The following is a 24,013-nucleotide window of genomic DNA, read 5'->3' on the forward strand; positions in this document are numbered from 1 at the left end:
TTACTCTTAGTCGGCAGCCTGAGCACAATTGTCGTCTTTCGTAAGGCAAGCACGAACTGCTGTCAGACAAGAAGATGAAGAAACAGAAGTCTGGGCAAGTGCTGCTGTGTTACCGCTTGCCAAGGAGGGATCTGTTGGAATCTGAAAAGGCGCTTCTGTTTGTAGTTGTGGGGTTGGCCTTGCATCACTTCATCCCCTTGGAGCCAAGCAAGCCTCACATCATCAGACGCCTTATATAAATCCAGCTCCTTGGGCATCTCTGGCTACGATTCTCCATTTTGCCTTGCAAATGGAGATTCTCTAATCTCTAATCTAGGGGAGATTCTCTAATCTCTTCGCCCACCTGCCAGGAAGAAACGCTGTAAGGTCAGAGAACAGAGCTTGCAATAGCTCATCTGGTTGTTTTGGTTGATTGTGTCAATCGGATCAAACCAAAAGGAATGTCCAGAGTTGGCTCTACTACTAGGCAAGCTAGCCGATTGTCTAGGGTGCCGGTCTTCTGGGGGTACCAAATTGGATGCCCTCCATGTGACTCGGTGATGTTATCAGTGCAGGTAGGGGGTAATCAGAAATTAGCCTTGCCTTGTGTGCATGGAGCTACTGGGCATGCGCAGAATCTGACTGACAAGGATCTGCTGCTGCCACAGCTAGTTGGGCACTGTGAAACTGGTGGCCCCTTCGTCTTGCTTCCTCCCTCTGTCTTGCTGTTGGGGAGGTGGGGGAAGGCAGTCAGGGCAAGAATAGGAGCCAGTTTGGTGTAGTGGTTAAGTGTGCAGACTCTTATCTGGGAGAACCGGGTTTGATTCCCCACTCTTCCACTTACACCTGCTGGAATGGCCTTGTGTCAGCCATAGCTCTCGCAGGAGTTGTCCTTGAAAGGGCAGCTGCTATGAGAGCCCTCTCAGCCCCACCTACCTCACATGGTGTCTGCTTTTATAAAAACATTTTGTACCCCCACTTTTCCTTCTATACAGGAGTTTAAAGGGGTTCAAAGAGTTGTTTTGGATGGACAAAACAGAATAGGAATTGAATAAAAGATGTGTGTTAATCAAGGCCTCTGAGGGGAGTACAGTTTCTTTCTACACTTTAAGAACAGAGAATGTTGTTGTGTCCTTGACTTCTCCATCTATAGATCTTATTGGTGAATGTCCTTTTATGATCTGGAGTCCAGTGGCACCTTTAAGGCCAACAAAGTTTAATTCTTGGTGTAAGCGTTTGTATGCCTGCACATTTCTTCAGATAGCTGAAAAAGTGCGCATACACACAAAAGCTTATACTAAGAATTAAATTTTGTTGGACTTATAGGTGCCACTGGATATCTGAAGAAGTGTGCATGCACACAAGAACTTATATTCATAATTAAACTTTGTTGGTCTTAAAGCTGCCACCAGACACAAACTTTGTTCTGTTGCTTCAAACCAGCATGGCTACCAGTCTTGCAACATATTTGCACTAGTATTTGATAAAACAGGTATTCTAGAAGACCTCATATCCTCTCTCCCAAAATGCTAGGAATGACAGGCCCCTACTGAAGTGGATGGGCAAAGCCAAAGTAAATACTTCTAGGATCAAACATAATTAGTTTGCAGAATTTATTGCTACATGATGGAGTGACAGCCAAAAATTTATCTGACTTTAAAGGGGGATTAGAAGAATTATGGAGGAGAGGCCAACTGATGGTTATTAGCCATAATAACTAAATGGAGTCCCTATGTTCAGAAGAAGAAGAGGGAGAAAAATTGGTTTTATACCCCCTTTTTTCTACCCTAAGGAGTCAAAGTAGCTTACAACCACATTTCCTTCCTCTCCCCACCACAGGCACCTTGTGAGGTAGGTGGGGCTGAGAGAGTCCCAAGAGAACTGTGACTGACCCAAGGTCACCCAGCAGCCCTCATGTGGAGGAGTGGGGAATTGAACCCAGTTCTCCAGATTAGAGCCACTGCTGTTAACCACTACTCTATGCTGGCAATAGCCCTCTGAAGACCAGTTTTTGGAGGACAATAAGAGGTGAAGGTTCTTTGTGAAACAGAATGCTAGACTAGAGGGGCTATTGGTCCGATCCAGCACGCTGTTCTTATGTTTTCAGAGGGAACTGAATTGCCTTTACAAATGACTTGGAAAAGTGATCTCTCCACCTGCATTCTAACCATCTCAGTCTCGGCTCATTCTGCTATGTTGCTAGATCAGGCATTGGTTATGACTGACTAAATCCCATTGACCCATACAATAACAACAGCCAGGCTAATTCCAGGGAAAGGTGCACAGGATTTCCTATGATTTTTATTTTATTATTTATCTAGCATGTCCACTTTTGCAGAGTGCGAGAGTGCCTGGTGCAAATTCCACTGGGTTAATGTGATTCTGTTAGCATGATCTCCACTGTGTCAGCACCCTTCAGACTGAAGCACAAAATCTGACTTCAGAGGTCAGGAGGCTTGAATGATGGATACAAGCAGGGCTTTTTTTGTAGCAGGAACTCCTTTGCATATTAGGCCACACACCCCTAATGTAGCCAATCCTCCAAGAGTTTACAGTAGGCCCTGGAATAAGAGCCCTGTAAGCTCCAGGAGGATTGGGTACATCAGGGGTGTGTAGTTAGATATGCAAAGGAGTTCCTGCTACAAAAAAAAAGCCCTGGATATAAGTCTGAGAAATGAAATAGATCATCACCTCACTGCTCAAATGACTTTACAATGTACACCGCACAATCATATCCTGAAGAGCTCAAAATGATGTATCCCCTTTCTTTAAGCGTATTGGTTTCAAGATGTTTATAGCTTAATTCTTCAATTAATAACTTCTGACTGAGATGTCACTCTTTCACTTCACACACTCCTCCCCTTTCTCTTCTTAACTCAGCTTTCTGACAGCTTCTGTCTCTCACACTCCTATAATACTCTGACAATATTTTTGGCTGTCCATGCAGCCCTAATATGCCCTCTAAGTATTTCTATCTTTCTTCAACAGAATCTTAATGCTTTTCACAGCACTATATGGGATTCTAATCAGGTTTCTCAGACTCTGTAGACTGCTGACTGACCACAACTGATCTTTCTCTCTCCCCAAAACAACTTCTTAGCTCTGTCTACACTCTTTCAGTCAACAGCCAATCACCTCATTCATTTTCCCTCTTTCACCCCCTTTTCTCTACTGCAATTTACCAACTATTAAAGGAACATGCACAGGGGTGAAATTCTAGCAGGAGCTCCTTTGCATATAACACCACACACCCCTGATGTAGCCAATCCTCCAGGAGCTTACAAGGCTCTTTTTTGTAAGCTCTTGGAGGATTGGCTACATCAGGAGTGTGTGGTCTAATACGCAAAGGAGCTCCTGCTAGAATTCCACCCTTGAACATGCATATATACATTCAAATCATGACACCTCCCCTCAACTAGTGGAAGCACTTTCCTCCAGTACAAGATACCTTCCAATGACATTTTGCCCCTGGAGAAGATTCTCTTGAATCAGCAGAAGGTTCTTTGCACCATTAGCTAAGCAGAGATGTGGCATACCACCCCATAACCTCTGTGCACATGTGTTGGATATTCTTAGCAGACAGCCACATGTGTGTATCTAGTTTAAAAACACTTTAGTAAAGAAAAGATAGGTAGAGTATATTGAAAGAGAAAATGACAACATCCTGACTAGTACTAAGCACCATCTTGTCTTCACTCAAGTTTCTGTGGGAACAAAGAGAAGAGAAAGTTTTATCCTCTAGCCCCAACTCAGAGTACATGACCAAAGACCTGTAGAGTCCCAATAAAACTAATGATCCATTAGCAGCTAATTATGCATAACACCTTCTTTTCTCTGGCGGGAAATATGTGCCTAAACTCTAAATGGCCCTAAGTAATTCACTAAGTTTTAAACATGCATACACAAACAGGTTAACTCTTTCATGACTGAAGGGAGTGAACTTGCAGTATTCCAGCAATATGCATATGCAGGAGTGGAATTCTAGCAGGAGCTCCTTTGCATATTAGACCACACCCCCTGATGTGGCCAATCCTCCAAGAGTTTACAAAGCGCTTTTTTGTAATCTCTTGGAGGATTGGCTACATCAGGAAGTGTGGCCTAATATGCAAAGGAGCTCCTGCTAGAATTTCACATCTGTGCATATGGATCACTTTATACAATAGCCAAAGGTGGATGTTGGTGAGGATAGCCAAATCTGTGTAATAGAGCTATGATGAAGAGATTAGGGCAACCCTCAGCTTTGAAAAGAAAAATCTGAGCTACTGAAAAAATACTAATTTGGGACAATGTTCCCTCTAAGTTGTGTAGTCTTGTGAGCAAAAATTCTACTTCATGAGCTACTGGCATTAAAGTTGTAAACTCCTGCATAGATTAGTTTGCTCTGGGACCATTTTTCCTGAGCTAGGGCAAAAATGTGTGAGCCTGAGGCTAAAAAGCTGTGAGCTAGCTCACATTAAATCAGCTTAGAGGGAACACTGATTTGGGGATAATCCAGAAAGTTCCTACTCAGTGGTTTCAAAGAAAGCAAACCAGCAGAGTTTGGATTTGGCACTTATTTGGGTTACCATAGCAACCCAAAATGATACATGAAAACTGGTGGTAATGAGGCAATGGTGACAAGGTGGAAGAGACAATGACTGCAGACAGAGCGAGGAAAGAGTGGAGGAGGAGAGCTGGAGCTGGAACCGGCTGCAAGGGATGGGGAGGCATAGAGAAATGGGATTTCTTTTTCCTGCAATTCTTCATAGGCCTCTCATGTGTATGTGTGTGTGTGTATAATCTATTTAATAAGAGATATAGGTCATTTATGGAAAATGCAGACGATCTACTTGAAATTGTAAACTGTGAATGTGAACTTTACTTTCCCACCCACCCCAATCTGTCTCACTTTTGCCATTAGTGGAATCCTCCCCTTTCCCTTTGTTCAGCCTTTACAGCTCATGCATTCTGTCCACTAATGATGTGCAGAGAGAAAAGAGGAAGCAGCCATATATCACTGGGAGGTGAAACTAGCCAGAACTTAGTCATTTACTTCCCTCCCTGTCCTCCCCAATAACCCCTGGACAGGGAAAGATGAGCTTGTGAACTTAACATCCATCTTCCCGTTTGTCTGGATTTGGGGCAAAATTTTGCTTCTCCCAAAGCCCTAACAAGGAGTGTTGGTGGTCAATACACAAAGAGGTCCTACCAGAGGCCAGACTGGAAGGGAGGGGACGTGACCAATCCAAGGAACTTGGCTTGCTGCTCTGACCTGCACAGCCAGGTCCATGCCCCTCACTGGTGAGTGACTCAAGAGGACCCCTGATAAGGGGGAAGAGGCCTGTGTGTTGTGAATAACCAGCGGAAATAGCTCGAGCCTTGATTAATCAGGTTCTGTTCCCCTCTGTAGAATGTCAGCCAAAAAACCAGGGAAAGTGGAGTCTGCATTTCCAACCCCAAAGGGTAATTAATTTAATTTTACAGGAATACAGATGCTTGGCACCTCCAAGTGTTCCTTAATTGCCCATAAGAAGCTTTGCCTGATACACATATGGTTTGCACATAAAAAACAAGGGGAAATCATGTTTGGACCCATTTGGCTAGCCTACACCTCTTTGCCGAAGGGAATGTTGTGACACTATAGTAGGATCTGTTAAATACATCTATTTGTAATCACAGTTTGTTTGTTTTTTAAAAAAAGGCTAATTAATTTACCAACACTGGTTCATTTTCCTCTTTGGGATTTTTGTTCTTCCCTGCAGTTGTTTATCTCATTTTGGCAGAATTCCCAACAATGTGGACTGACAGACTACTGGTGACTTTGGTTGATTCTCTGAAACTCCAGAAACTCCATTTTAGTTTTTTTTGGCTTCTGAAATTCTCCTCGTCTAACTTTCTCTCAGAATGTTGGCATTCCAGACTATTTGGTCTTGTTTCTAAAGCGGTACAGGCTTCCTCCAGAGGTGGTGGGCTCTCCTTCTATGGAGGTTTTTAATCAAAAGGTAGACATCAATGCTGATTCTGTGAATTTAGGGGGAGATATCTGTGAATTTCCAGCATTGTGCAAGGGGTTGGATTAGATGACACTGGAGGTCTTTTCCAACTCTATGATTCTAAGTGGAAAAAATGGATGACAAAACCACTGTTGAATCTGAGGTTGTCTCCTTCAGGAGCAGACCTGAAGGACAATAACCTCCCCTCAGTCACAGCTGACCTTATCTCTGCCTAGTACCATTGCCAACCCACAGGTGGTGGCTGGAGATTACAACCTGGAAACAAAGATCAGTTTAGATCAGTTTATCTGGTGGAAATTGCTTCTTTGGAAGGTGCATTCTATGGCATTCTACTTCACTGAAGTCCTTCCCCTCCCCAAACCCTGCTCCTCTCAGGCTCCATCTCCAAAATCTCCAGGGCCAGCCACAAAGTAGGAGGGCTTCTAGTGTCCTGGCCCCACTGATGGACCTCCTGATGGCACCTGTTTTTTTTGGCCACTGTGTGACACAGAGTGTTGGACTGGGTGGGCCATTGGCCTGATCCAACATGGCTTCTCTTATGTTCTTACCTCAATGAAATTGCTAGGTATTTCCCAACCCAGAGCTGGCAACCCTACTTCTTAGCACATATGCCTAGCAGCCATCCTGCTGAGATGAAACAAGTCCTCATTGTACCTCACTTAGACAGACCTTTAGTGCAGGGGTGGCCAAACCTGCTTAATGTATGAGCCACATAGAATAAATGTCAGATGTTTGAGAGCTGTAAGAAGGAAGGAAGGAAGGAAGGAAGGAAGGAAGGAAGGAAGGAAGGAAGGAAGGAAGGAAGGAAGGAAGGAAGGAAGGAAGGAAGGAAGGAAGGAAGGAGGGAGGGAGGGAGGCAGCTTTTTTTACATTTGTACTTATATTTCATTTTTTCTCCTTTATAAGTTAGTTAAACTTCAATAAGGTGCCAATCCTTTTAAAGAATTGTTTGGACAAACAGATATCATTTATCCTTTTGGGGTGAGAAGAAAACAAATCATTAAATAGCAATCTCATATTTTATAATAAAGACCATATTATAAAATAGTAGTAAGCATGTGTGTTGTAGTAAACACAGGATCTGCCTGCACATGTTAATTCCATTGACTCATATAAGATTTGGGTGAACTGGATTGTACCTAGAGAAGTGTGCCACACATCTTAAAGGTTTACTAGTTTATTTAACCAGTGGGCACTCTTTGAATTCTTTCTAGAAGCTAAAATGACCAAACTGAGGCTTTGGTCACATTATGAGAAGACAAGACTCAGTGGAAAAGACAAGAATGCCAGGGGAAGTTGAAGGCCAGCAGCAAAATACGAAGAACTAGCATGAGATGGATTGACTCAATCACGGAAGCCATGGCCCTCTGTTTGCAAGAGCCGAACAAGGCTGTTAACAATAGGCTGTTTTGGAAGACCTTAAACGAGAGGGACATAACAAGTCAGAAGCAACTTGACCCACACACACACTTCCTACATCTGATGAAGACGACGACTGCAGATTTATACCCCGCCCTTCTTTCTGAATCAGAAACTCAGAGCGGCTCACAATCTCCTATGTCTTCTCCCCCCACAACAGACACCCTGTGAGGTAGGTGGGGCTGAGAGGGCTCTCACAGCAGCTGCCCTTTCAAGGACAACTCCTGTGATAGCTATGAATATATGAAGCTGCCTTATACTGAATCTTATACTGCCTTATACTGCCTTATACCCTCGGTCCATCAAAGTCAGTATTATCTACTCAGACTGGTAGTGGTTCTCCAGGGTCTCAAGCTGAGGTTTTTCACACCTATTTGCCTGGACCCCTTTTAGTTGGAGATGCCAGGGATTGAACCTGGGACCTTCTGCTTATCAAGCAGATGCTCTACCACTGAGCCACCATCCCTCCCAAGGGCTAACGCAAGGCCATTCCAGCAGGTGCAAGCGGAGGAGTGGGGAATCAAACCTGGTTCTCCCAGATAAGAGTCCGCACACTTAACTACTACACCAAACTGGCTCTCAAGAAAAGGGCTTTGCCTCATGAAAGCTAATGATGAACAAAATTTCATTAGTCTTTAAGGTGCTCCTCGACATCTGTATTACTTTGCTGGTTTGTTTTGATATAATATATTCAAATATCATGTTTTAAATCAGTGACTATCAAATGACTATCATGTAGGAAATCAGTAACTATCAAATGGGAATCAGACATTAAATTCCACCATAAAACAAATGCCTGGTCTGACCAGCAAACATATGCTACAGATTTTAGCCGCCTCTGTTACCTGCTGGCCAATGAGATATCCATCCACAACCAGAGCACTCATTTCCAGAAGCTGGGCAGTCCCCCAAGGGAAGCACCGGATGCTAGGAACCACTCCCTCCCAGACATCTCTAATGCCCCAGGAACACTGGCAACAGCCACCTTTCCAGATCAGCTCAGTCAGGGGTGTGTGACAGAGCTGGCAGAGAAAGCTCAGCCCTTAATGGAAAATCTCTCCCATGGCAGCCAGCCAGGCATGACCCGGCATGACCTCTCATACAGCAAAGCCGCCTCCTTCAGATGGCTGCTGTTCATCAGGGGAGAACATTCCAGCAAGGGCGGAGTTGTCCCACCTGCTTAGCCCCATTCTCTGGCTGCTTAAGCCTGAAAGAGCTTAACTCCCTAGTGCTGCTGTGGGCCTCAACCCCGAAGCTTTAGAAGTCTACTCTCCCAAGGTTTTAGAAGCTGTGCAACGTCAAATTGTACAGGGGCACCTTGGCAGTCAATGATTTGTAGAATTTTCCTAGTTTGAAACATCTGGCTGGAAGGTAGCAGATGGGACCTTTTGGCCTTATTGCTTTACTGTTTTGAGAAAAGTGGGATACAAATATTTTAAACAGGGGTGGCATTCTAGCAGGAGCTCCTTTGCATATTAGGCCACTCGCCCCTGATGTAGCCAATCCTCCCAGAGCTTACAAAAAAGAGCCTTGTAAGCTCTTGGAGGATTGGCTACATCAGGGGTGTGTGGCCTAATATGCAAAGGAGCTCCTGCTAGAATGCCACCCCTAATTTTAAATAAATAAAAATTGCATGAACTGGGGAAGTGGGAGATGGACTGCCAATCATTTATGTCACATTCTGATAGGGTTTTTAGCCTCCTTCCCTTCCCATACTTGGTCTAGGACTGCAAACCTCTAGGTGAGTCTTCTGGAATTGTGATTGATCTCCAGATTACAGAGATCAGATGCTCTGGAGAAAATGTCTGCTTTAGAGGTTGGCATTATACTCCACTGAATTTTCCCCCTCTCCCCAAGCCTCCCTTCTCAAGGGTCCACCCCCAAATCTCCAGGAATTTCCCAACCCTAACTTGGCCCATTTTATTTCTAAAAAATAGTCCAATGTATTTGGAACATAGGAGACTTTCTGGATGGTCCATAATATGAGATATGTTTATGTTTATTTGATTTATATCCCACTCTCCCGGTCGAAGCAGGCTCAGGACAGAAACTATTTATAGTAGAACAACAATAAAAACATTTAAATAAGAACATTAAATTAAAACAATTTGGTGCTAAAAGAGAGGAGGCTCTGACCTCCTCGGGGAGTTGGTTCCATCAATGAGGGGTGGCGATTGAGAAGGTTCTTTCTCGAGTTGTTTTCAGTCTTACCTTTCTCGGCCCAGGGATCAATTTTAAGTTTTGTGTTCCTGAGCCTGAGTGGTGGCTGAACTGAATACACAAAGATGTGGACTGAAGATGACCAAGAACAGAGGTAGTGGGTTACCTTTCTGGCCTGAAGGCCAAAACAGTGCCATGTCAATGTGGCACTGTGCTAGGAAGCAAAACAAGATGAGGACATGGCTAGACATGCTGGAAGCAAGTCAAATCAGAGTAGTGCCATCAGAGACCTAGAGGCTTGCCTTGGTTGCTTGAGCAGGGTGCAGATCCTGTGTACAGGTTGGTCACGCTTTGGCACATGTGCCAGGAATTTTCTACGCTACATATAATCTGGACACGAGTCTGCTCTTCTAGTGACCGATATGGAGAGCAGTGAGCTTTATTCTGGATATTCTTTCATTCAGAGGGTAATATGTGAATCACTTCCAAGGGAAATTCCCACACTCCATTGAAATCTTAAGAATGTAACACCATCTTGAAGGATCAGACCAAAGTCTAACTAGTCTTGGCCCTGTTTTGCAATGGTAACTTCACAGATACTCTAAAGTCTAATGTGTTCCCTATACTAAAGTCAACATTACTATCCTTCTTTCTCCATTCTGCAGAAAAGTATCTGTTATTCTTTCAGCTGGTATACCTGGGTAGCTTCCTAAACTACAGTGGCAGTGTTTACACATTTAATCAATTTGATTAACTGATTAAAATATTTCCCTCTTTTAAAATGGTGAACCCAATGGAGACACTTAAAATGGTGACAGTAATAACAGTTGTTATTTGCAATTGTAAGTACTTACAAATCTTTGGGTAGCATTGCTTCTACCCATAGAGGGAATGCCTCTTCTGAGAAGATGCTTGGAAAGGCATATGTGCCTTACCTAAAAACGAAACAGCTTCATAGAAGGGGTATTCCTCCTCCTCTCTCCAATAGGAGGGAATGCCTCATCTGAGTTGGTGCCTGCCGTAACAATTACATGAATAATCTAAAATAGGAAGCATTTTTTTCTTTTGAACTGTTACTTTATACATGTGCTAATATATGCAGATTGAATTGACTATTTGCCTAAGGTTTCTTTAATCCAGGAATAGCCCTAATATAAACAAGGGCTGGCAACTGACTAAAAAAAAATCTTTAGTTGATTAATTTGCTCTTAGTGATAAATTGTGCATCTTATTAATGCCTCAGTATCATGTCTGAAATAAGGAAATACATGATAAAATAATTATTTCTCAAAGAATAGTGACACTCGTTATTAGAAGGAAAGGCCATTTTTTTCTCCCTATTGTGGAAAATTACCAAATTAGTAAACCCAAATTACCCTCAAATAATAAACAAATGTATGTAATTCACAACCCCATCCGTTCAAATCTGTCCTTGTTGATTGTGCCTGATCCCTACTGATTTAATCACCTTCAACATGATTAATATACCATTTAGGTCACTTAGAACTCACAGCTCTAAATCAAATGCATAACTTTTGTCTCCAAGGACTGATTAGGACCAAATCACTGTGAATGAAGCTCAGTCTGCTGGTAGTAACTCCACGAACATCAGAAACATAAAAAGTCATTGAAGACCTAAGAAGATCTCATTCCCCAAATCCTTTATTTGAGAGCTACTGTGTCGCGCCGAAAGGTAAGCGGAGTTGCTCGGAATATGTTAAGCACACGTTCCAGCTAATTTATGTGGCATGGTGCTCCAAAAACTAATAAAACTGGCTCATACTTCCACTCGCACATGATTAATGAGGGAGCACTCCATCATCCACTACAGACCGTGCCCAAGTGTGGGACAAAAATATACAGATTATGGGAGAAATTGGGAATTAACAAAACATCTGTTAACCTGAGCTAGACACATTCTTTACCACAGGCGTGTCATAAATCAGAACACGTAACCGTACTGTTTTGCCTTTTAGGTTTAGAGGTATTTTGACAACACACAGGCAGAATGGTTTTCTTAGGGACCATAGTCACAACCTACCCTGCCGTTGTTCTGTGGTAACACCAATGGTTAGTTGAAGAAACAAGTTTTAAATCTAGGTTAGAAAAAGAGGCAGCAAAGACAAATATTAATATTTAGGCTCAAATATATGCTAAGGATAATATTTCTTAAGCTTTATGGTGCCATGAGACATTTTGGCAGCAGAGAGCAACAAAAAGGAAGTTCTCTATCAAATCAAGCCTGAACTCTTCCTGGAATCTAAAGTAATTACACTGAGCTATTGTACTTTGGTCACCTTATAAGACGACAAGAGTCCCTGGGAAAAACAGTAATGCCTGGCGAAGGATGGCATGAGTGCAGGCCATCGAAGGCAAAAGGAAAAGAGGAAGACTCAACATGAAGAAGAAGATGATATTGGATGTATATCCTGCCCTATACTCCAAATCTCAGAGTCTCAAAGCGCTCACAATCTTCTTTACCTTCCCCACCACAACAGACACTCTGTGAGGTGGGTGGGGCTGAGAGAGCTCTCACGGCAGCTACCCTTTCAGGGACAAGCTCTGCAAGAGCTCTGGCTGACCCAAGGCCATTCCAGCAGCTGCAAGTGGAGGAGTGGGGAATCAAACCCAGTTCTTCCAGATAAGAGTCTGCACACTTAACCACTACACCAAACTGGCTCTCAGAGATTAGATGGATCCACTCAATCAAGACACATGCTTCATCTGCCCGCCCCTCCTCCTACAGATCCAAATAAGAGGCTGAAGAACAGCTATTCACACAGCATTTCAACAAACCATTCTGCAAATGTTAAAGAAAAAAAGGGCAGAATAGGAGAGTGATTTATTGGGGACAGGGACCAGTAAAGAGGGACAGTCGAAGCCTGTTTGTCCCCTGAAGGACAGGATGCTCCATCAAAACTCATCTTCCTATCTGCTTTTGAATAGACACTTTCTGGAATAGCTGCCTAATGACTCTCTGGGGGCCAAAGCAGGGCCCAGGTGACAGGATGGCATGAATGCAGGCCATTGTCTGAGTGCTCACCTGCCATCAGCAAAGCAAAACAAGGTGCTTTGCAGCAGTGAAAAATAAAAACGCCACTGTCAAGGATGTGCTGATGTCATTTCCTGCTGAATGATCATAGAGCAAGATAACAGGAAGGGGTCCCATTGTCGTTTCCTGGAGAGCCAAGTCCGTTTCCCATAACCCATGAGACTGAATAATAGAGAGAGAAGTCATCCTAAAAACCTTCAGAGGCACCCCGCTTCCCAGCACGGATTTCCCCCTCCGACTGCTTTGACTGACACCTGGCTTCCATACAGGAAGGAGCGAAACATCACAATTTTTCAGCGACAATGCCTCCTAGAAAAATAAATAAGGCACGTATTCACTTCCAAAAAGCTGCTGATCTCTGTATTGCTTCCAAGCAAGTTCTTCAGACAGGAACTGATCCAACAGACAGCATTGCTAAGCAAGCTGGAAGAGTGGAGGGTTTCCTTTGGTCTTCACAATTAAAGCCGCAACTAGCCATTTCAATACTTAGTGTACTAAAGAACTAAACAAGGTTAGCCTTGTTGCTTCTCCAGGGGATTGGTGGCAGGGTTGCCAGCTCTGGGTTGGGAACTACCTGGAGATTTGGGGAGTGGACCTTGGGGAGGGCAGGATATAAGAAGAAGAAGATGATATTGGATTTATATCCTGTCCTATACTCTGAATCTCAGAGTCTCAGAGTGGTTTACAATCTCCTTTACCTCCCCCCCACACACAACAGACACCATGTGAGATGGTGAGGCTGAGAGAGTTCTTACAGCAGCTGCCCTTTCAAGGACAACTCCTACAAGAGCTATGGCTGACCTAAAGCCATTCCAGCAGCTGCAAGTGGAGGAGCGGGGAATCATACCTGGTTCTCCCAGATAAGAGTCTGTGCACTTAACCACTACACCAAATAAAACCAGAGTCCACCCTCCAAAGCAGCCACTTTCTCAGGGGAACTGATCTTGGTCATCTGGAGATCAACTGTAACAGCAGGAAATCTCCAGGTGCTACTTGGATGTTTTCAATTCTAGTTGGTGGGGAGGAATTTGGGCAACTTCCAACAGCATTGCCTCACTTTGCCTGTAATATGGAATTACCGGCATCACACACACTGCTGTAGTGTGACGTCCTGATGCTAAGTGTACGTACTTTAGAGTAAGCCTACATTAAGTTTCTCCTCGACCTCTGGGAGCTGCACAATATGTGTGAAAAAGCCATGTGTGGCTCCCAAGCCACAGTTTGGCCACCCCTGACATAGCCTGTTAGCTAGTCCATTGCTGAACCAAACTGAATAAAACAAGAGGCTTCTTTTTAGCAAAGGAGAAAGGCCCACTTTTCTGATAAATGATCATGGTTTTTTGCCCTTTGAGAGTTCTGTTTCACTCACAATTCAGTTGTGAAATTGGCCTCTGGGTTGGGAATCTAATTAAAACCCAATGTGATTTCATGGTGGAAGATGCTAATGGAAGATAAAAGGAACACAGGTTAAGGCTGCCTTTCCTTTTTGCCAAGAGAGGAAAAATGCAAAATCAACCCTAAGACATATGGCAGAATACCAGTTGTGGTTCCAAGTGTCATAGAATCATAGAGTTGGAAGGGACCTCCAGGGTCCCTTCCAACTCCACAATGCAGGAAACTCACAAATTCCTCCCCCTAAATTCACAGGATCCTCATTGCTGTCAGATGGTCATCTAGCCTCTGTTTAAAAACCTACAAGGAAGGAGAGTCAGATGCAGTGTTAGTTTTTTTTTTCTTTTGAAACAAAAGCTAAGGGAGAAAATATGCAGACTCAGGTGTTTTAATTTGGGTTTTTTTCCCCGAAGCCAAACAAAATGGTTGTCATTTGAGTCACAGTTTAAACCTTCTGCGAGGTTGCGTGCCAAGCATATTCCTAAAATGGAGGCAGCCAGGGCTTTATTGTAGCAGGAGCTCCTTTGCATATTAGGCCACGCATCCCTGATGTAGCCAATCCTCCAAGAGCTTACAGGGCTCTTCTTACAGGGCCCACTGTAAGCTCCAAGAGAATTGGCTACATCAGAGGTGCATGGCCTAATATGCAAAGGAGCTCCTGCTACAAAAAAAGTCCCATTTAGGGACATTTGCAGATCTAAAGGTGATCCTTCCTGCAAAGGTGGGGGGGGGGTCTTCTGAAACACCTCCTCATCCAGTGAGGTGGAGAAACATCAAAATAGCTCTTTGCTTGAGGAAAAACATGATAGTTTGCGGACATGACATTGCATTATTGAGTTAAAGGGAAAACAGCAGAAGGTAGATGGTAAAATTGAGTTGTTCAAGCCCCCAAAACAGGGGTCCCCAATGTGGTGTCCGTGGGCACCGTGATGCCTACCACCACCACCTAATCTGGTATCCGCCAAATGTTGTCAGATAGAGGGTGGGGCTCTTGCCCTTCATGGCTTCTGATTGGCCAATGAAGACCTGATTAAAATAACATTGCTTGGGTGCCAATATTTGCTTTGTTTAGGTTGCCCCTCTTCTTCACTGCACTTGGACTTTCTCTGGGTGGGAGTGTGGCGCCACCTCCTGCAGAAGCCATTTTGTGATTGAGCCCAGGGGTGGAATTCTAGCAGGAGCTTCTTTGCATATTAGGCCACACCCCCTGATGTAGCCAATCCTCCAAGAGCTTACAAAAAAGAGCCTTGTGTGGCCTAATATGCAAAGGAGCTCCTGCTAGAATTCCATCCCTGATTAAGCCCATAACCCTATGTCAGAATTCTCAAGGGGCCCATGGGCTGAAAAGGGCTGGGGACCCGTGCCCTAAAGGCTACATGGTGAAATTGATGCATAACCACAGAAGGAACATTATTAAGGCAATGATGCCAATAGAGGCTCCGTGGGGAGGTTTGAGGATGCAAAAACTGTGGTGTGTGTGGTCTACAGATACATCTCCCTGTAGGCTGTGCTCGCAAACAGAGAAGAGCCAGGGTGCATCAGGGGCTCGCAAAACTTCCATTCCATGTGTGATGCAAAGCCCTTGTGTCATTCCTCAACAGACACAAAGACTTCGCAACATGTGGATGAAGCAGGAGTGTTAAGAGAGCGTTGAGGGGAGAATTTATGGGCTCCCAAGCTGCTCCTTCCCATAGCAAACTTGATGACTAGCAGAACAGCAACCAAATGAAGCCACTGACAAATGTAGTCAGTGTTCCTGTATGCTTTGAGGGGGGGGGGGGACTTCCTATCTATGAAGAAAAACACCATATTTTAAATTGAAAATGAATCCCATTCCCAAAGGATTCTTGGGGAATCTGATGTCCTCCAGAAACTACAACACATTGGGCTGCTGAGCATTAGTTAACCACCGAGGGGAAGGAAACTGAGAGGGCTGGGAAAACTGGATGGTTCAAGCCTGTCAAAGCTCATAATATGCTGGAAGGGAAGATCTGCCAGCCACCACCACAGTACAAGGAACACTGATCCTTGTTAGACCTGTTCTTTAGAAAGCCACCAAAACTTGGCCAAAAATAATTGATCAAAGAGCTGCCTCGGACAACATGTGATTCTCTGCTAGTTTATTATCATGTCGCAGAAGGAAAGCAAAATTCCAGTGATGCAGGTGGGGGGGGGGACTCCTGCAAACCCACAGTTGGAAAAGATGGATTTTGCAGTGGGTCCAAAATGGGTGTTGTCTGGATGAGCTTGGCACAGCCGAGGATCTGAAGGCCTTTGAGAGAGATTTTTCTCCCAGCGTCCGATGTAAAAAGAAGTTTCATAATACAGAGAAAATCCATCCTAAGCCCTTTGTGCTCGGTGCTTTGGAAAGCCACTGCAGCTGTTCCAATTTAATACTCCCTGCTTGGAATTCTTGTATGCACAGCTGGGCCAGGACCCTGCCACCTGCATGACACTGACAACAGCCTCTTCTCTTAGAAGTCCATGGAGGGTCCCTTGCTGATGCCTTCTCAGTGCTGCTCCTTGGGAAATGGTTTATGAAAAGGGGAAGGAGTGGATGGGATATGTAAAGTCATCAATAACCCGCTAAATTATTAGGCGCAGAGCGTGTTTATGTTTCCTGAATGCAGCCCTCTCTTTTCCCAGAAGATCCTGTAACAAAAGGAAGGTGGACAAATTTTGTTCATTTCTTGTTAACGTTCGTTTATATTTTTGCTCACTATTTTATGCCTTTGTCACTATTTTATTTCTTTAGCAAAAGAAAGGCGGACAAATTTCATTTGTTTCTTGTTATGTTCGGTAACATTTTTTGCTCACTGCTTTATGGCTTTAGCACTATTTTATTCCTTTAGCAAAAGGAAGGTGGACAAATTTCGTTCCTTTCTTATTATGTTGGTTTATATTTTTGCTCACTATTTTATGCCTTTAGTGAAAGGAAGGTGGACAAGTTTTGTTCATTTTTTAATGTTCGTTTATATTTGGGTTCACTATTTCATGATGCTTTGGATGGCCTTAATAAAATGGCATTTCATTACAGGGTTTTTTTTCCATGCCAAGTTTTTATAGGGTTGGATCTGAAGTGCCCTAGATGGAGCTCCACTAACTGAACAAAACTTTCCTGCCCACCGGCTTCCACTGCAGCCCACTGAGCGTTTCAAAATTCTGCTCCTAGGGGACAGTGGACCCACTGGAACAGCAACAAGGGAGTTGTGGTGATGTGAACACTTCCTCCCTTCAGTTCAGGCCAGTTTTTTAGACTGTTCACTCCAGGACTTGGCGTGGGCAGGAACAGGGAGAAAGGAAGTCCTATTCGCTGTAGCTCCAGACAGAAAAAGAGCTGGACTTATTAAACTGTGCTCCTGTACGAAATCATGATGCCTCCTTCATCGAGCATTATGAACACAACAGAAGTCTGCACCGGGAGAGCAGAATTAGAAACAAACAAACACGAGCCTTTCTGCTAATGGAAAAGCTAGATTCGAGTCCAGTAGCATTATGCATGAGATAGAGAAGGTAGAGAAAGAAGTACTTTTCTCCCTTTCTCACAATGAGAGAGCTGGTGGACATTCAATGAAATTGCTGAGTGGTCGGGTTAGAACTGATAAAAGGAAGTACTTCTTCACCCAAAGGGTGATTAACACATGGAATTCACTGCCATAGGAGGTGTGGTGGCTACAAGCACAGACAGCTTCAAGAGAAGATTGGATAAGCATATGGAGCAGAGGCCCATCAGTGGAACTCTCTGTCTGGGGCAGTGATGCTTTGTATTCTTGGTGCTGGGGGAGCACAGTGGGAGGGCTTCTAGCCCTACTGGTGGACCTCTTGATGGCACTTGGTTTTTTTGGCCACTGTGTGACACAGAGTGTTGGACTGGGTGGGCCATTGGCCTGATCCAATATGGCTTCTCTATGTTCTTAGCACCCTAGAGACAAACAAGGTTTTTTGGGAGGGATAAACTTTCAAGAGTCAAAGTTCTCTTTGACACCCCCGAAAAATCTTATTCATCTCTAAGGAGCTCCTGGACTGAAATCTAGCTATTCTGCTCTCTGAAATCATTCTAATGGAAAGCAACTTTCTGATTCAACCCATGTTGTTTAGAAACACCACTGAACACCTGACGTCAGAAGGCAGCTTTGCCCCCCTTGAAACCATGGACTCAAATTGCACAGCAAGCTGAAATAAGAAGCCAACAAAACAGCAACGGTTTCCAAATGATTTGTACCTTGTGGATAAGGTCGAGCGGGTGGGAAGCCTCCAAACATGATTTCACGAGCGTGTTTTACAAGACCCAGCATGGTGCAGTGGTCGGTGTGGTTAGGGCTTGGATGTGGGTTTAAAGCCCCACAGCTGTGAAGCTCCTGGGTGGCCTGAGGCTGGTCACTTCCAGCTCTTGGCAGTTGTTGGGATGCTCAACTAGCACTACAGGCTCCTAGCAGGCTCCTGAGACACACAAATACACACACCTCAGACCGTTTATAACGTATTGTGAAACACACAGCAAACAACCAGGAGAAGTTAACTGGGTAAGGAGGAAGCATGGAAAGATGCACATTTTCACAAGTCTTTTGTGCATCAAGATGGCACAAGAGAAGAGGAGAGAAACAGAGAGGGGAAGAAAACTTATCCCAAAAACTGGAATCAAGAACCTAAAAGGTTAATATACAACTTAAAGGCCAAAAATTAAAAGCAAAATATAAAAATAAAATAATATACAAAAGTACATGTTATTTATTATAGAAAGTTAAAAACATTTAGGGGGCCATCATTAGCCTCCTTCAGGGCTTTTTTTTTTTTTGAGCAGGAACGCACAGGAACGTAATTCTGGCTGGCTTGGCGTCAGGGGTGTGACCTAGTACACAAATAAGTTCCTGCTGAGCTTTTTCTACCAAAAAACCCTGTGTGGAACAATGGTGATGTCAGGAAGTGTGGTGGAATATGCAAATGAGTTCCTGCTGGGCTTTTTCTAAAAAAAAAGGCCCTGGTCTCCTTCCTTTGTAAAATAATCAAACAACTATCTTTTGTGCTTCAGCTACTGTGCCTTACCCAAGAATAAAACACTTGACCTGATGCATTTCGACCTGAAACGGTCTTCTTCAGAGGTCAAACCAAGTATATACACATACAGGCTTATAATACAAAATACAATAAATCAATGCTGGACCAAAAAGAAAGTAGTTTAATTTAATTTAATTATTTAATTCAAAGTAATTTAATTTAATTTAATTTAAATTTTTAGATTTATATCCTGCCCTTTCCCGCAAGTGGGAAATCATAAAGTGACAAAGGCTTAAAGATGTAATTGAGGCTTCTTATAACGCAGCCTTATGTTCTGGTCAAGGGCATATGTGTTGCATCATGTGTCTTAGCCAGTTTGGTGTAGTGGTTAAGTGCTCGGACTCTTATCTGGGAGAACCGGGTTTGATTCCCCCCTCCTCCACATACACCTGCTGATGTGACCTTGGGTCAGCCACAAGTTCTCTCAAGGCTTTTCTGCTCAAGAGCAGTTCTGGGAGAACTCTCTCAGCCCCACCTACCTCACAGGGTGTCTGTTGTGGAGGGGGAAAGGAGATTTGAAAGCTGCTCTGAAACTCCTTTGGCTAGCGAAAGGCAGGATGTAAATACAATCTCTTCTTCTTCTTCTCTTTTCTTATTGTATGCCAGAATGGTCCAGATTTGATCAAAGTCAGTGCCAGATCAGAGCCAGTGTGCCAAGAGTTATGTGTAGTGCTCTGTAGCCCTCATAACAACAACAACAACAAAAAGCCCCTCTTACCATTTGGTTTAATCCAAATCCATGTTATCAACACTATACTGCACATAGTGCATTTTTGCACAATGTGATTGGGAGTCATAGTGCACCTAAGTGTATCACAGTCTTGATGGTCTATGGACCTGGGAAAGACTTGATTCCACCTACTGCCCGGATGCCTTGTGAACATATTTTTTAAAATTTTAATCTGTTTTGTCTAATGTTATCAGATGTCACAAGAAAACAAATATTAAATCACTGTAATTTGCTTCTACTTTTGTAGACTGCCACTGCCTTCATAATCTAATTGTAATGCAAGCTACCAGTTACCACTGCAATTCCCTGTCATTCACTGTATGTCAGTAAAGACTGAGACCAATTTCCCACTCGCCTCACGCCAGTATCATGCTCCTCCTCTCGGTGGGGCTTCCATTGGATTTCACACTATCTGCCCCAGGGCTGCAACTAGCTTTGGCTTTTTCGTGTGGCAAACCGAAACATTTCACTCCCCCCTCCAAAAAAAAGTGCTAGAGAAACCAGTTTTATTAGAAACGGAGGAAATGGGGAAGATACGGGAGAGTGCTGGGATGTTTGTGGAGCTGGGTAAACACGGGACAAAAACATGTTTACATTGGGGGATGCAAATTGATTTTAAAGTAATGTGAAAGACCCCACTGAAAAGAGATCATTCCAGAAGGTGGCCATATTGCTCTGCAGTAGAACAGCTAGATTAGATTTATATCAGATAAAGGGGGCTTCGCTTCCCAAAATTTGTACCCTGAAAAACTTGTTGGTCCCTCAGGTGCTTCCGAACTTGAATCTGACTGAAAATGGAGTCTCTTTATCCAAATTGTAAACATCTCTTTTAAAACTTCAATCTGTTTTTGAGGTTACTAGATAACCTGCCTCTACAGTCACAGATTACCAATGCCATTGTAATGTGATGTAGATTACCAATTACCATTGCAATTCCCCTTCATCCATTATGTATATATATATAAAAAGACTGAACACAGAGTCAGTTGTAAGATAGTTATACAGAGACTGACAAACATTTGCTTTAAAGGTAATTAAGGAGTAAAATTCACCTGTGGTGTAAACTCATTGGGCTCCAGGGAATCATGGCAGGGATTGTGTTTATTTAATTTATTGTAGCTATAGATGGTCTGACATTTTTCTAGGGACATCATTAGAGTGATATACACAAGATACGTTTAAAAAAAAAAAAAGACTTTACAAGCTCAGTTTACAGGCTCCATAAAATTACAGGCTTCTGCCCCCTACCACAAACTGAGGCCTGTAACATGTTTTATTAATGTTTTAACAGGGTACAGGCAGTAACAGAGAGACAGTGTTTGAGGAACAAGTTTGTGAACCTAAAAGGGGATCTCCAAATGGACAGAACTGACTGAAGAGATTACTGCAGGTTGGAAGGACAGGCTTGCGCCAATGTAACCCTTCCGCAGAGATTTGTTACCCTTCTGCAGGGCCTGCAAGACAGAGCTGTTCTGCCAGGCATTTAGTTGAGGCTAGCGAGTGTCTTTTGCTCTGTTGCCTATACCATCGGCTTCCCCCCCACAGTGTTCTACTACAGTGATCTATCATCTGAATCTTTATATTCAGGCCACTGAAAAGTTACACTTAAAGTTGCACTATGTGCACTAAAGTTGCCTATGCTATTTAATGTTGTTGTAATGCTATTATTTTAAAATGTATTTATTGGTTTTATTGATTTTATTGTATGTGACTGGTTTTTTATTTGACTGTGATCCTCCCTGAGCCCGTCTGGGAAAGGGTGGAATACAAGTGAAGTGAACCAAATAAATAAACTGAGAAGCAGAGCTGTTCCCCAGATTCATCTATTCTGGGTTTGGGGTAGGGATAAAGCTATCACAGATAATGTTCCCTGAATCATGTCCCCTCATACTTATCTCTGAGCTCATTCACTCATCTTTGCAGCCCGGATCAACTGCTGCACTGGTGTCAGTATTGCTGCTGTTCAAATCATTTTCTGGTAATAGACAATCTGTCCACCAATGAGATTTGGCTATGTGTTGATATTGTTTGCAGCAAATGAAGCTCAGACAAAGGAAAGGTAAAATAATGCCCTTCCTCTGCATTAATTCTCTTTTTCTCTGTGTTGTTCTGTATTTCCTCTCCAAATGTCTAAGAACACCGCATTAGCCCTGCACTGATAAAACATATTGTGTGCTTGAGGTATGCTTTTTAGTGCATAGACATGTCTGTAAAATGTTGCACAGAAAGAATCCAGATGCAATCATGTGACCTAGGAAGGCATCCTGTAGAGAAAAAGAGGTGATCAAACTTAGCTGAAAGAACTTAACTGCAAGTAGAATTAACTTAAAGGAACTGTGATTTCATAGAGTGGCTTGGGATGAGCTATAGACAAAAGTGACTGCCATTAAAGTAGCATTCACTCTAAGACTCCATGCTAAGCACAATAGAGAGAACTTTCTGACACACGTTCTCCCTGCTAGGAATGAGATTGCAGCCGTCTCCTACCCCCCCATCATTCTAACGAAGTTCAAAAGAACCATGGACTGTTAACATCCCTGATGCAGGTTCTTTCTTCTTTCTTTCTTTCTTTCTTTCTTTCTTTCTTTCTTTCTTTCTTTCTTTCTTTCTTTCTTTCTTTCTTTCTTTCTTTCTTTCTTTCTTTCTTTCTTTCTTTCTTTCTTTCTTTCTTTCTTTCTTTCTTTCTTTCTTTCTTTCTTCTCTCTATCTCTCCAAAACTTCAATAAAAATTTTAAAACCATCCCATTTAAGACCATAAGAAGAGCCCTGCTGGATCAAACCAGTGGTCCATCTAGTCCAGCAGGAAAAGGCAAACCACCTCTGAACAGGGAAAAACGCATGAGGAAAAATCCTTCCGCCCCCCCCCCCCACCCCTTATGCTTCTCCCTAACACTAGTATTCTGAAGTTCGCTACCTCTGTACATAGTCATGTGTATGTGTAAACACAACCTATAAGGGACACAACAGAGGCTTTACATTACCATTTAAAGCCCCAATGAAATCAGAAACATCATCAACAAAAATGACTGGAATGAAACAGCTCACAAACCAACAATGTAGGAAAACAGAAACAAAGCAGGACATGTTGCTACATCTTTAAATAAGATGCCTGGGAGGCAAACAATATTTGAGTCATAAGGGTGCTCCTTTATTTGTGATAGATCGAAATGTAATGATATAATAAATATTATTTTTAATGTCTTTGGTCTGATCCATGGGGCAGTGAGGCAGAAAACTGAAAGCTCTCTCATGCTGTGGGTGGCTTTCAGACACTCAGGGACAGTGACTTAAGGGGTTTGGAAAGGTTACATGAGAAACAGGATGGAGGCTGCTCAGACACCAAAAAACAACAGCAGCTCGCTTCAGATTTTGGGGGTACTACTGTTTGCTCTGGGATCCATAAATCCTCTCCTCAGCGCTAATAATTTCTCTACTGTATGTTTCAAAACAACAAATTTGGCACCTAGCTGAACTTCATATATCACACCTTACCTCTTTGGGAATTGAAAATAATATATTTTCTGGGTCAGTTTTGCCAAGTGACAGACTATCACTAAGGTGGTGTTTTTAAAGCAAAAAAATATTTATCTAAAATGAGAGAAAACAAGGGCCCTCCTAGGCTCATTGAAAATTCTCCAGCAAAGGTTGGAAAGAGAAATTCCGGACTCCACTGATGCGCTGCGCCAATCAATCATGTCCCGGAAAATATTTGGTTGACATTTCAAAAAGAGAAAGGGTACTGCCAGCTCGACAAGTTGCTGAATGCAAACAGTGAAGATGGCAAAAGGTTCCATAATAAAAGAATAAAATTAGTGACAAAATTCACAGTTGTGTTGGACTACACAAGAACCATTTCTGCAAAACTGGATTTTTAAAAATCACTGTGCTAATGTAAACAATACTTTTGCAGCCAGCTAGAAATATCTCAGTTGCATCCTAATTGCAATGTCTTATTGCATTTTCAAGCAAGGGTATGAAGCTGTCCGTAAAATAAATATAACTTTCAGGACAAGTTAATTTCTGCTTTTTCCTCTAAAAGGAAACAGGAGATGGTAGAGATGAAAAATTGCACTCAAGTAGCAGCCAGCTTATTGCAACCCTATAAGATTTTCACGGCAAGAGACATTCAGAGATGGTTTGCCATTGCCTACCTCTACGTAGTGATCCTAGATTTTCTTGATGATCTTCCATCCACACTAACCATAGTAGATACACAACTCAAAAGAGAATCAA

At 43.0% G+C, this 24,013-nt stretch overlaps 1 non-coding gene across 1 annotated transcript; it reads right to left on the minus strand.

Annotated features, from left to right (window-relative positions):
- Nucleotides 1–7,785: 7,785 nt before the first annotated feature.
- TRNAI-GAU (transfer RNA isoleucine (anticodon GAU)) lies at nt 7,786–7,860 on the minus strand. Its single transcript has one exon. It is a non-coding gene; the product is annotated as a tRNA-Ile (tRNA).
- Nucleotides 7,861–24,013: the final 16,153 nt, after the last annotated feature.

This window comes from Heteronotia binoei, chromosome 11 (genome assembly GCF_032191835.1).
Source record: "Heteronotia binoei isolate CCM8104 ecotype False Entrance Well chromosome 11, APGP_CSIRO_Hbin_v1, whole genome shotgun sequence".
NCBI lineage: Eukaryota > Metazoa > Chordata > Lepidosauria > Squamata > Gekkonidae > Heteronotia > Heteronotia binoei.